This window comes from Mus caroli, chromosome 11, assembly GCF_900094665.2.
Source record: "Mus caroli chromosome 11, CAROLI_EIJ_v1.1, whole genome shotgun sequence".
Classification (NCBI taxonomy): domain Eukaryota; kingdom Metazoa; phylum Chordata; class Mammalia; order Rodentia; family Muridae; genus Mus; species Mus caroli.
Window position 1 is genome coordinate 86,177,437 of NC_034580.1, and position 10,868 is coordinate 86,188,304.

Consider the following 10,868-nt stretch of genomic DNA (forward strand, 5'->3'; position numbering starts at 1 on the left):
GTGTGTTGGGGTGCCCTGGACTGGGCGAAGTGGGAGTGCTGGGTTCTGATGATGGTGAGTGGTCTTGGTTTCTGTTAGTAAGATTATTATGTTTACCTTTTGCCATCTGGTAATCTCTGGAGTTAGTTGTTATAGTTGTCTCTGTTTTGAGATTGTTTTTCTGGTGATTCTGTTAGCCTCTATCAGCAGACCTGGGAGACAGGCTCTCTCCTCTGAGTTTCAGTATGCCCAGTCTTTTCAAACATGTTGTGTCACTTTAATATTTCATATTTGGGCTTGCTCATATGTGATGAAATTCAACAAAATTTATTAAGGTTTCTGAAATCTAATATATTTTGTGTATAGATTAAGTGAGAAGGGTATCTTTTAATGTACTATTTTAAATTTCAACACATATTTGTATCATGAATGCTATTTAAGCAGTGGGACGGGACAAGTGATGAAATAGGGTAGAGACACAAGAAAGCATAGCTCCTGACCTCTGTGAGTTCCCACTCAACTTTCAGAAACAACCACCAGAGATATAGTACTGCAAAACAATATTAATGTATGTTGTAGACAATTTCATGTGGTAGAAAGTACAAGGAGTGTGGGAGCATGTCCAGTTTCAGTATTGTAGTTGCATTTGAAGTAGCTACTGAAGGGGACAGGGGAATTTGATATAGTATGAGGTCAATGGGTAAATGATAATCTTCGCCATACATAATGATTAGAGATAGAAGATCAGGGTCTGTGCTCATAAAGCCAAGAGGGGCTTCTTCTAGTTTGATTGAGACACAGAGTACATACAAAGAACAAAGCTAGAATTATAGTTGGAGACCCCACTATGGAAAATTTTAATAGCCAATTTGAAAGTGCAAGCAAAAAGAGTGAATGAGATGTTTAAACTTAAAACATTAGAAATGAAAAGGATGCTGCTTCTAGCTAGGTTGTGGACAGATAAAATTGAGAAGTTCAGAAACAGAATGAAAGCAAGTTAGGTGAGCCAGGTTATCGAGAATATTCAGTCATTAAAACATTTATTAAATACTCACTCTTCTCGGAAGTATTTATTTTTTATGTATACATAACACAGACAAAGAGGATGTTCATTTCATTTCATTTCAATGTCTGTGTAACTTTTAGGGGAAGAAACGGGAAATGTATATTTGAAGTGCGCTTTTTGAAAACATATCTATGAGATATAGAGAAGAAGAGTTTGGGTTTGAATAACACATCTAAAGCTTAAAATAAGGAACAGAGAGATGACTCAGCAGTTAATAATACTTGCTGTTCTTGAAGACGACCTGAATTTGTTTCCCAGCATCTAGATATTATAACTTAAGTTCCAGGGGATCTGATGCCTCCATTTGGCCTCACAGACCCCCCCATCTATCTATCTATCTATCTATCTATCTATCTATCTATCTATCTATCTATCTATCATCTACCTACCTACATATCAACACTATCACTCACTCATTCACCCACTCACTCATTCACTCACAAGAATGATTCTTTTAAAATTAAAACTAGATATATATACATAATCTATATCAGAAAGGGCTACTTTAGACAAGGATTCCTATAACTGGGATCTCCAATATCTTGATTACATATGAAAAATTACTTTATTTGGCTAATATACATGCCTCAGGCTATGGGGAATGCAGAACCATCTCTAGTTTTCCATCTAACTAGGTCTAGTTATGAATCTAAATCAGATTTTTCAAAGTGAGTTTACAGGTTGATGAATCAGCATCTCTGGTAAGAACAGATTTCTGTTTCCAATTGCAAAAGACCCGCTACTATGGTAACAAGGAGGAAAACAAATAGAGAAACCATGTTTTTCAATAGGGCTATGAAAAAACAAGGAAATTTTGATTAACTGAGTTTGAGAGACCGAAAGCAGGAATGGGGTCCTTTATAAAAGCTGAGAGACTTATACTTGAGAGAAAGGGACTGGGTTGCCTCTCTGCATCCAGTGTGAACATCTGACCTGACGCAGGAAGAGATTTTCTTTCTTTTTTTTTTTTAAATTTCAGAGATGATGCTAAATCATCTGGCCTCTTAAATGACTGTGTATTGGAATGAGTTGTTATCTGGACACAACCAGAGTCAGCCTGAAATTGTAGAGCACAGCTATAACTCCTTCCACTGTTTCCCTGGGGAACACGTAGAGGAGAAGCAGAGCAGGTACCTGTCTGTGAACACTGGAATGTTCTCATCACCATTAGAGGAGTCCTTGAACCTTTTAGTTTTCAATTCAAAGTTACAGTCACAAAGCCCACTCCCATTTAAAATAATTCAAGAGGTGGTCCTTGAAAGATATTGGAGGACAGGGTACTAAAATCAAGTCAGTATAATTAAAATGATCGGAAAAGGCTTGCAAGATGGCCAGGTAGGTAAAGGTACTTGTTTTCCAAGTCTGATGACTCAGGTTCCACCCCTAAACCCATATAAAGGAAGAAGAAAACTGACTTCATGAAGTTTTCCTTCTGATCTCTACATAAACATCACAACTGAAGCAAGCCCCACATCACATACCACACAAACATACACACAGATCCCGACACACTTACACACATACAGACACACACACACATAACACAAAATAAAGGTTTAAACTTTAAAAAGAAGTCCTAGTCCAGCCTGAGCTAAATTCCTGAGAGTAAATATTCAGCCTCCCACCCTAACGCTGAGGAAGAGCTCCACTTTCTAAAAAAAAAAAAAAAAAGAATATTATCATACTTTAGTCTTCGTTTTTATATACATTTCCAGAACATAACATAAAAATGTTACAAGAGAAATGAGAAAACATGGAAGAGTGCCCACATGCCTCCAAGACTAGTGTATTAGTCAGGGTTCTTTAGAGTCACAGAACTTATAGAATGTTTCCATGTGTTAAAGGACTTTATTGGAATGACTTACAGTTTGCAGCCCAATAACTCAACAATGGGCAGCTGTGAATGGTCAGTCCAAGAATCTAGGAGTTTTCAGGTCTACCAGGGTAGGTATTTCAGCTGGGCTTCTGTATAAGCTGAAATCCTGAAGAAGTAGGTTCCAACAGATGTGCTAGCTAGTCAATGCAAGTAGGTGGAGAACAAGGAAGCCTCTCTTCTTCCAGTGTCCTTATGGAGGCATCTCACAGAAGGCTTCGCCTAGATTAATGGTGTGGACCACCACAACTGGACCTAAGCTTTTCTTTACTTGGAACTTGATCTGTCCCAGGCTGGTCTTGAACTCAGAGATCTGCTTGCCTTTGTCTCCTGGGATGAAAAATGTACCACCTTGCCCAATTTTTTTATGGTCACTATCCCTCAAGATCCAGATCAAAAGCGTGTGTCATCCTACATCATGATTCAGATAAAAAAACCTGTGTCTTCTAGCCTCCTGATCAGGAACACAGGTGTGCCCCTCATTTCTGGATTGTAGTTTATTCCAGATGTAGTCAAGTTGACAACCAGAAATAGCTATCACAGTCAGCCAAATCTGAGTGTTTGAAAGTATTGCCCGGAAGAAATTCTGGAGACTGAGGATTAGCCTGTGACAGACAGGAAGGAAGATAGAGAGGAGAGAGCCTAGGTTATCTTCAACATGAAAGCTAGGTGTAGTGGTTTAAATATGCTTGGCACATGGAGTGGCACTATTAGGAGGTGTGTCCTTATTGGAGTAGGTGTATCCTTATTGGAGGAAGTGTGTCATTATGGGCATAGGTTTTAAGACCCTCCTCCTAGCTGCCTGAGGATGCCAGTCTTCTGGTTACCTTCAGAAGAAACTGTAGAAGTCTTTGAGTAGATTTTGGTCATGGTGTTCTATCACAGCAGTAGAAATCCTAACAAAGACAGAAAGACTATTGTGATAGTTTGAGAAGGCTTCCCTAATAATACCTTTCTTCTGTGTTGAGTACACAATTCAGTGATGGGGCAAGTACTTAGCATTGCACAAGGCCCTGAGTTCAATAACAAGCATAAAATATAGCCTTTCTTCTCAAAAAGCTTTAGGCCTTCCCAAATAACAGTGATAATTGCTCCTATGCAAGGTTAGCAAATTTCAACAAACAGACATCATCCCTTGTGGTTAATTGTGTATCAAGCTTTTAATTTTTGCCAGAAAACTTAAAGAGGTAAACCACAAGGAATAGAAAGTTAGACATAAACTTGTTGATAACCTGAAGGGAAAAGTCCATTTTTAAAAAGCCATGATTATTTCTTATATTTTTTTATTGTGAGCCTAGCCTTTAATGGTGAGTCATCTCTCCAGCCTGACTATTTCTTTATCTTTCTGTTAAACAGCTGTTCTGCCTAATATGCATTCATTTTCCTTACTACCCTATACCTGACCTCTCCTTTGAAGGCATTCTGGGAGGAGAATGTCAGTGTTTACCTACCTGCTGTGCCACCATCTGCCTAAGTAGTGCATGGATACACACAAATTATATTTCCTTTGTGTGACTTTGAATGACAGAAGCATAACCAAGACTTCATAGACATAGAATGGGCTGATATTATCTCCTTAGTCCCAGAGTGAACTCTAACATCATCTTACATCTGGACAGCTTGTGCTGGTAACATGTGCTTTCAAACATTTCAAAGCAGAAACAGATTTTTGGAATCTCCGGAGGTTTCTCAAAACATTGCTTTTTTTTTTCTTTTGGTTTTTATGTGCTCAGTTCTTTTAGTATTACTTTTCTCTACTAAATGACAGGATATGTGGTAGAGGAACAATGGTTTTCTTTGTTCTGTGTGTGATGTGGGCTGGCTATATTAATCATCAGGTCAAGTAAGAGTATGTTTGCAATCTTTGTGGTCTGTTGGTAGTTTGGTGTTAAAAAGTGTAGTTTGGAAACAGCCTGAGCTCTCTTGGATTTATATTATTGTTCTAATGGCTTGTTTACTTTCCAGGTGGAACTAAGATGTAAGATATATATAAATATCCCTGATAGGATGTTTTCCAATATTTCTCTAGTAAGTTATATTGCTTGCCAATCAAAGGTTTTAGGTATTAGTTTCTTAGTTAGAATACAGGAGAATTTACAGCTTAAATTATTTAAAACAGAACTCTTACAAAGCTGACATTCTACCACAGTTGTAGGTACTCTGGACAAAGAAATGTCTAAACTATGGGTCTAGGAGTTAATGCAGTTGGTAAAGTGTTGTTGTGCAGGCAAAAGGAGCTAAGTTTGATGCCCAGAGCCCACGTGGAAAAGCTGGGTAAAGTGGCATGAGCTTGCATTCTCGACAGTGAGGAGCTAGAAACAAGCAGAGACCTGGTGCTCACAGGCCAGCTAGTCCATGCCAGTGGGTGGATCTCAGACCAGTGAGAGTCCATGTCTCAAAAAATAAGGTAGACAGTGTCTGAAGAAGAATGTTGACATTGGCCTCAACATGTGCTGACACACATAAGTGTGTGAACCTCTTCTACATGTGCCTGTACACACACATACACATGCAAATCCACAAGAAATATATTAGCATGGTTTATGGCAGTATCTCCAAGATAGTCTGATGTAATTTGTGGCACAAATAAATTTTTGGCCTAAAATATAGAGTATTTCTTATAGTATGTCAGGAAACATATATTTCCTCTTCTTGAAGAAGACAAAAATCTTTGGAGATGTTTTCATTGATATTATTATTTGCATATGTTGGATATTGTGTTCCTGAGGATTGACTCATCTGGTAAAAGTAGCTCATTGACATAAATCCTCGAAGTCCCTCCAGTCTTAACATCTATTTGCATAATGTCCAACACAAATACATCAGTGTTTAATTTCTGTTACTGCTCAACAAACTATACCAAAACTCAAGTGGCTCAACCTGAGGAATATTTATTGTCATACAGATTCCAAGTCAGTGGTGAGAAATTCAGCAGTGGTGAGAAATTGCTACTCACTGTCCATTCATAGGATTATACGTCGCTATGCTGCCTAGGACATCTGTTCCATGCAGCCATGATTGAGACTGGAGGGTTTTCTTTTAAGACTGAAAATTTAGAGAAAAAAAAAACCAGAAAAATCTAACAATAAAAAAACCTTACCAAGTGAGCTCATGATGATATAAGGAGAGAACTTTGGTTTAAAAATAACATGTTCCAATTATATGTTAGTTCAGAGAAACTTCATTTATAGCTATGTCGGTCTGTTGACAACCAAAGAATGAAAAGAGATAAGCTAGACAAATACTAACCATAGGAAGCAGAGTGAATACTGATGTGATTCAAATTAGGTGCAGGGCAAAGGAAACTACTGGGCAAAGAGAAGCGTCACATAATGAAAAAAGTTGAATCCAGCAGGAATGAATCACCTCAATCTATTTATATACACAGGATGGGGTTTCAAAATTCATGAAGCCAAAATGATAACAGGAAAGGAGAAACCAGCAAACCCAAACTTACAGTTGAGAACTCCAACACTTCTGCCTCAATAATTAACTGATGGCAACACTAGACAGAAAATCTGAATAGTTATAGATGAACTTGACAGTAATGTCAACCAATTGGATCCACCTGCACCTGTCTTTGATAGTATAGAGAATCAACCAATACTCTCAGAATGCATACTCTTTTCAGATGTGCCCAAAGCATTTAGGACATTTGACCACAATTGTAAAAATAAATTATATAAGACTGGAATAAATATCAGCATGATAACAAAAAATCTTTAAACATGAGGAGATGAATATGTATTCTTCTAAATTGTCCAGGAGACTCAGGAACACTCAAGTCAGGTTAATTCAGAGGTTCTGGATGGGTCTAAGCTTTGCCTTTCTTACAGGATCCCAGTGGCTGAAGTTGAGGCTAGTGGTCAATGATAAAGGTAGGGCAGAGTAGTGAGGGACCACGTTTTGAAAACAACTTAGATAGAATGTTAAAAATGCAGAGTTTCTACCTAGTTATATTTACTTGGTTAAGACAGTTACTTTTACAGCTAAAGAATTTTCCCTTGTAGGAGACTGCAGCCTTTTGATCAAGAATCCTATACTTGTACGTAAAACTTTAGATTTATTTTTAATAAAGTTTAAGTATATTTACATTCCATGAAATTTTGACCAGACATGCATACTTCTTTGCAAGGCAACCTGTCTGCTTAATATATTTGTAATCTGATCAGTCTCTCAAGAATAGTCTTTTCATGTTATCTGAAGAGTATAAATTAATGGCAGTAGGTAGACCACGCGATATTGGCCATTACTTGCTATGTTTGATGAAATCAAAAGACTTAAGGTATGTTTTCTCTACTATAAACTGCAAGCACAGTTATTTTAGCTTTTCTGTTTGCATACTTCTCATGATTGATCTAAATTTGCCCTATGTATTTTTGACTAAGTCTATCTTGAAAGTCTGCCATATTGTGCTGCGCCATTTGCACACCCTAAATGGGAAGGAAGTCATGCATTCTGTGAAGATCATTCCTCTCTTTCACTCCTTCAACTTCTAGCTCCTTCCCTTGAAAGCCTGGAGTTGGTGTAACAGTTAATTTTTAATTGGCCTCCCAATTTTTTCTTTATTGATCTGTGCTCTTCAAGGATTTTCAAGTGTGCATCCAAATCTTAAAGAGAACAGTTTGCCTAAGATAGTAAAAACTATTCTCAACAATAAAAGAACTTCTGGTAGAATCACCTTTCCTGACCTCAAGTTGTACTAAAGAGCAATTGTGATAAAAACTACATGGTACTGCATGGTACTGATATAGTGACAAACAGGTAGACCAAGGTAATAGAATTGAAGACTCAGAAATGAATTCACATACCTATAGCCACTTCATCTTTGACAAAGAAGCTAAAACCATCCAGTGGAAAAAAGACAGCATTTTAAACAAATGGTGCTGGCTCAACTGGTAGTTATCATGTAGAAGAATGTGAATCAATCTGTTCTTATCTCCTTGTACAAAGATTAAGTCCAAGTGGATCAAGGATCTCCACATAAAACCAGAGACATTGAAACTTATAGAGGAGAAAGTGGGGAAGAGCCTTGAAGATATGGGCACAGAGGAAAATTCCTGAACAGTACACCAATAGCTTGTACTGTAAGATCAAGAATTGATAAATGGGACCTCATAAAATTGCAAAGCTCCTGTAAGGCAAAGGGCACAGTCAATAAGACAAAAAGGCAACCAACAGATTGGGGAAAGATCTTTACCAATCCTACATCCAATAGAGGGCTAATATCCAATATATACAAAGAACTCAAGAAATTAGACTCCAGAGAACCAAATAAACCTTTTTAAAAATGGGGTACAGAGCTAAACAAAGAATTCTCAACTGAGGAATACTGAATGGCTGAGAAGCAACTAAAGGAATGTTCAACATCCTTAGTCATCAGGGAAATGCAAATCAAAACAACCCTGAGATTCCACCTCATACCAGTCAAAATGACTAAGATAAAAAATTCAGGCAACAGCAGATGCTGGTGAGGATGTGTAGAAAGAGGAACACCCCTCCACTGCTGGTAGGATTGCAAGCTGGTACAACTACCATGGAAATCAGTTTGGTGGTTCCTCAGAAAATTGGATATAGTACTACTGGAGGATCCACCAATACCACTCCTGTGCATATACCCAGAATATGCTCCAACATGTAATAAGGACACATGTTCCACTATGTTTATAGCAGCCTTATTTATAATGGCCAGAAGCTGGAAAGAACTCAGATGTCCCTCAACAGAGGAATAGATATAGAAAATATGGTACATTTACACAATGGAGTACTACTCAGCAATTAGAAACAATGAATTCATGAAATTCTTAGGCAAATGGATGCATCTGGAGGATATCATCTTGAGTGAGGTAACCCAATCACAAAAGAATACACATAATATGCACTCACTGATAAGTAGATGTTATCCAAGAAGCTCAGAATACCCAAGATACAATTCGCAAAATACGTGAAACTCAAGAAGGAAGACCAAAGTGTGGATACTTTGATCCTTCTTAGAAGAGGGAACAAAATACCCATGGAAGGAGTTACAGAGACAAAGTGTGGAGCAGAGACTAAAGGAATGACCATCCAGAGACTGCCCCACCTGGGGATCCATCCCGTATACAACCACCAAAATCAGACACTAACTATTGTGGATGTCAACAAGATTTTGCTCACAGGAGCCTGATATAGCTGTCTCTTGAGTGCCTGACAAATACAGAAGTGGATGCTCACTGCCATCCATTGGATGAATCACAGGGTCCCCAATGAAGGAGCTAGAGAAAGGACCCAAGCAACCGAAGGGGTTTGCAACACCATAGGAGGAACAACAATATGAAATAACCAGTACCCCCAGAGCTCCCTGGGAATAAATCACCAATCAAAGAAAACACATGGTGGGAATCATGGCTCTAGCTGCATATGTAGCAGAGGATGACCTAGTCAGTCACTCAATGGGTGGAGGACCTTGGTCCTGTGAAGGTTCTATGCCCCAGTATAGGGGAATGTGAGGGTCAGGAAGCAGGAATGGGTGGGTTGTGGAACAGGGGGAGGAGGAAGGGGATGGCAGAGGGACTTTTTGGAGGGGAAACCAGGAAAGGGGATAACATTTGAAATGTAAGTAAAGAAAATATCTAATAAAAAAAGAGAATGGTTTACTTTTTCAAATCACACTTCACACTTGCACTGATGCAGGAGGAGGGTTTCTGAGTTACTGACCAGGTTTTATTCTTTGTCTGAGTGAGAGTTGCCTAGATGTGATCACATTGCACTAATTCATTTGTAAATGTGCACTAACCCACATGAATCATACATTGTAAATTTTAAAAGTATATAAAGAAAACAGTTTTGGTCCAATCCCCAGGAGCTTAACTAGCCAATGTCAACTGTCCTGACCCCCTGGAGATCCCGGGGACTGGACCAACAACCTAAGAATACACATGGAGGGAACCATGGCTCCGGCCAGATATGTGGCAGAGGATGGCCTTGTTGGACATCCGTGGGAGGAGAGGCTCTTGGGCCTGAGGGTGTTTGATGCCCCAGTATAGGGGAATGCCAGGGAGGGAAGACAGTAGTGTGTGGGTGGGTGGGGGATTCACCTCATAGAGGCAGGGGAAGAAGGGATGTAATAAGGGGTTTCCAAAAAGAGACATGGAAAGGGGAAAACATTGGAAATATAAATAAAGAAAATATCATATATATATATATATATATATATATATCTTTATATATATGTTTATATATATATGAAAATATTTTTTAACACAACAACCCACAAGATTGTTTAAACTTTATATGATACAGATTATGATAGAGAGTATTTAGTGCCTCCTGGAGCTTTGGTAAACTTTTCTTAGGTCTTTCTCTGTTTCTGTTTGCCTGATCTCTCTATCTCTCTGTCTCTGTCTCTGTCTCTCTCTCCGTATGTGTCTGTGTCTCACACACTAGGCAAGTGCTCTACTGCTGTACTATATACCTAACACTTTTTGCACTTTTTATTTTAAGACAGTGTCTCATTGAGTTGCTGGTGCTACTTAATTTTTGTCAACTTGACATAAATTAGAGTTCTCTGAGAAGAGGGGACGTCCGGTGAAGGATTGCCTCCATCAGATTGGCCTATGGGAATTTTTTTTTTATTGCTATTTGGTATGGGAAGATATAGACCATGGTGGAGCATGCTATCACTAAGCAAGAGGGGCTGGGCTATGTAAGAAAAAGCAGCTGATGAACACAATAAGGCACTTTCTTTCATAGTCCCTGACACTGTACTGTTTAAGTTCCTGCCCAGACTCACCTCACTGACAAACTGGTGAAAGTGCCCACGCCAAATAGATCCTTTCCTCCCCGAGTTGATTTTCTTTTTCTTTTCTCTTCTCTTCTTTTCTTTCCTTTCCTTTCCTTTCCTTTCCTTTCCTTTCCTTTCCTTTCCTTTCCTTTCCTTTCCTTTCCTTTCCTTTCCTTTCCTTTCCTTTC